Source organism: Corvus brachyrhynchos, unplaced genomic scaffold (assembly GCF_000691975.1).
Source record: "Corvus brachyrhynchos isolate BGI_N302 unplaced genomic scaffold, ASM69197v1 scaffold72, whole genome shotgun sequence".
NCBI lineage: Eukaryota > Metazoa > Chordata > Aves > Passeriformes > Corvidae > Corvus > Corvus brachyrhynchos.
In genome coordinates, this window is record NW_008236763.1 from 2,661,374 (window position 1) to 2,665,186 (window position 3,813).

Below are 3,813 nucleotides of genomic sequence, written 5' to 3' on the forward strand. Positions count from 1 at the left end.
CCCAGCCCTCTGTGCTGTTTGCTCCGGGATGGGGTTCAGAGGTCCAGCCTCTTCCCAATCCCATGTGAATCTCCATCCAAAACACCCCTCTCCCGGCCCCACTGCCCAGAAAGGGCCATAAAAGCAGCTCCCCCCTATTCCCCAGACCAAGTCTGGTGGGAGAACACAGGCACAGGTGCAAGGGTTTGGTTGCAACACCAGGACAAGGTCTTGACTCCCGTGGCCCCGGACCGGTGCCTTCAGTGCCGCGTCTGCCCGGCTCCGGCTGCAGGTGCCACGGGAGCCCTGGGGCAGCGCAGGGAAAGGGCCCAGGTCCTGCAAAGTCAGCAGAGGAAGCCTCCACTTGCTCCCTGAGACATGCATGGCACAGGTGCTGGGCTCTTGGTGCCAGATGTGGCAGTGCCAGGCTCTGCAGCGCCAGGTGCTCCCCCGGACTGAACTCTGCCTCACCCTCCTGCCACACTCCCGCTCCCCTCTCCCTTTCGTGCCTCTCCGAGCGCCCAGGCAGGAGGAGAAGGAGGTTCCTGCTGTCACGCACTCAGCTCAGGTATTTCAGAGGGATGTTGTATAATTCACCTCTGCAATCAGGCACCAGGAGCCCGGCAGATCCGCCCCTGCACTCCCTGGTCACTCCCTGCGACGTCCTGGCATTGGGGACATGCCAGGAGCGAGTCCAGCTGATGGCCCACACCAGGAGCTCACCACCAAGGCACCCCAGAGTATTCAGCTGGGGCATTTTGGCACAAATTCTTTTTCACATTTAAAATGTGGTTGATTTAGTTTTGTTTTACCTTTGGCTATGGATAGCCGCAGGCTTCACCTACAAATGAACTGATTCAGGAAGAGAACCTGGCAGTGGTAAAGCCAAATCTATAGTCCTGCATTTCTGGCACGAGTATTTTGGGGAAAAAATCATTCCCTGTAATCTGGGAAGGGGGAAGAAGCTGAGGCAGGGAAGCAGGGGTTGTGTTCAGGGGCTGGTGCCACGCACTGGGCACACACATTTGTTAAAGGGTTTAACCTTTTCTTAACCTTTACTCATTAGAAACAGAAGAGCAAGACACCAGAAGAGAGTATAAATCAGTTTTGAAAAATATCCATGCCTCAGAAAAGGCAAAATGCCAGAATCCATAAAGTTCAGCCAAAACTTTGCTGTTCTAGTCCCTTTTCCATGAGGAACCACCGTGATGGCCGGGGGAACAAAAGCCAGAGGGAGAAGGGGGTGAGAGGAGCCAGGAGGAACTAGCGGGCTCTGATGGATCTTGGGCAGGCATGGAATGGATCCTGTGCCACAGTGCAGGGCCAGGAGGAGACACCTCTGCCTCCCTCCAGCTCCCGCCTCCCATCCCACTGCCCCGAGCCTCTTTCCCCCTGGGATCTGCCATCCCATTCCTCCACTCCTGCACCTTCACCACGCAGCAGCCAGGCATGAAATCAATGTTTTCTTTCTGTTCAGACCCAACATTTGGAGTGTTAAATGGGTGATTTCCATCAGGCAGATGGCCCTTTTCTCGTTGTGAGTGACCCAGCCCAGCGCAGGCAGCGGGCAGAGCTCTTGTGCTGCCTGCGCTGGGCCGGTGCCAATGTTTGATGTACCACTTCACACGAGTTTCTAACCAAACTAGCTCTGTGCCTGGTAAGCAGAGTAATAAAATCTGCAGGCATCTGCCAGCAACTGAAGGTGAAGCCAAAGTGTTTGGCTCACAGGGTGTTTATTAAGTGAAATGTTTATATTCAGCAGCTCGGCTCCTGCGCTTTGGTGCGAGGGAGCAAACGCTGTGGGCATGGGGGATCTGCCCTGCGCTGACACCAGGGCAGCAAAGTCCGGGTGGGACCCACTTTCCCTGGGATTTGTTTGATTTCCCCACTCGTTCCCAACCCCACCCCGACTCTCCATTGCTGTCGTAGCCGCACCAGCGCCGCGGCTCTGCGAGGAAGGGCTGGGCTGGGGTGAGGCATCAGGCACACGGCCTGGGGTGCTGTGCTTTGGGATGTCCAGACACCCCATCATGGTCCTCTGAAAGCCACCAGCTTCCCTGCCCTGCTGTCCCCCAGGGCTGTCACCTTGCGGAGTGTGGCAGAGCAGTGCCTGACCCCAAGAGCATCTCAGCCCGATCCCTGGAAGTGCTGTCTCCATCCCCTTCCTGTGTAAAAAGCAGCTGGGATGGGCAGGAGTGAACTGGGAAGGGCATTTAAAGGAAGGAGAAGTGAGACTTTGTTGTCCCTCACTGCCACATCTCTGCTCTCCACGTGTCTCCGACCTTGCCCTTGCCTTTGAAGAGCAGGTGGGCAAGGCAACTCCAAAGGAACCGCCCCTCTGGATCCACTCTCGGAGAAGGAAAAACACCTCTGGGGTCATCCCGTCCATCCTGTCCCGGAGGTGGAGGATGGGACGGCATTTCTGTACCGGGAATCTCTGACCCGAGGCAGAAACGCTGTGTGACCAGGACAAATGTCACTGCAAGGGCTTTAGGACAGGTCCCCAGCTCCAGGTTTCAGCCTGCTTACAAATAAGGTGTGGACAAATTTTATCAGGGCAGAGCAGAAAGCATCCCAGCTGCAGGAGTTTTTCCCCATGGAGCAAGACTGAGGGGATATTTCCTCTTGCTTATACGTGGAGGAGCCTGCCCAAACTGGACCTAAACATCCCATGAAATGGCACTGGGAGGAGCTGGACCCTGCACCCGGTGTGACAGGGCTCAATCTGGGAGCACTCCTCATTCCCAGCTTTAAAATTCCCTCCTAACCTGACTGTGAGCACCAGGATGCCCAGTACAGCCAAATCCCCTTTTCTGGCTTGGATTCCTGTGCACAACCAGTGCTTCTCAACCGCTGCCCGCAGGCACACGGCTCCACATCCCTTCCGTCCATCCCGGGATGTGCAACACCCGCTTCGGGCTGCAACATCCTCAGGGCAGGGACCACTTTCCACAGTCCCATGCACAGAAAGTTCTGCTCATAACAAGAATCCAGAAACCGAGTGTCTCTCATCATTTGCCTCTCCTCTGCCAGGGAAATCCCTCCACACATCTCAAAAAAAAGGCAGGATAAGATGGCAGGATTTATTCTAGCAATAATTAATTCACATATTTGGCTCTTCCAGCCTCTCTCTTCATAATAAATCAAGCTGCTGGATCGCTGGTGTTGCTAATTCCTGAGTAAATCTGCTGCCGTAAATCCCCTTGGCGAAAGGAGGGAGGGAGGAAAAGAAAAGGGTGAAAAAGGAAAAAAAAAAAAAGAAAAAAAAAGAAAAAAGAAAAAAGAAGTAGCAGTTCTCCAAATACTGCGACTCACACCCAGTGGCTGTGCAACCGGAGTGTAAATCCCCCACGCCCACCCAGACAAAGAGCCCGATTGTTGGAGTTACCTGCGCCTCGGGAGAGCGGCCGATCCTGCGAGGGGGGTGCAGATGTGGCAGGAGAGGTGCTCCCGAGGAGGTGTGCAGAGGTCTGCGCTCAAACGAGCCAGTGAGTCATTTATAAATCACCTCAGTCAAGGGGACCGAGGGCTGTGCTCGGCGCCTGATTGGCTTGAGGAGGTAATTGCGAGCAGGTACACTCGGGCTGAGCCCAGGAGATAGCCAGGGGAGATAAGGAGAGGTCTGAAGAGGGAGAAGAGCCTTTTTGGATGTCCCCCCTCACCCCACCCCTTCCCTCTCCGGCCTGGGCCGTTTGATCCCCTCTGCGGGTCCCTCCATGCTCTGGGTGAAAAAAACCCATATTCACGTCACCCCGGGCCCCCTCCCTCCCCTGCCACGGGCCGGGGGCAGCAGAAGATGCTTTTGTTGGCCGCGGTGGGCAGCGCCCGCGCGGC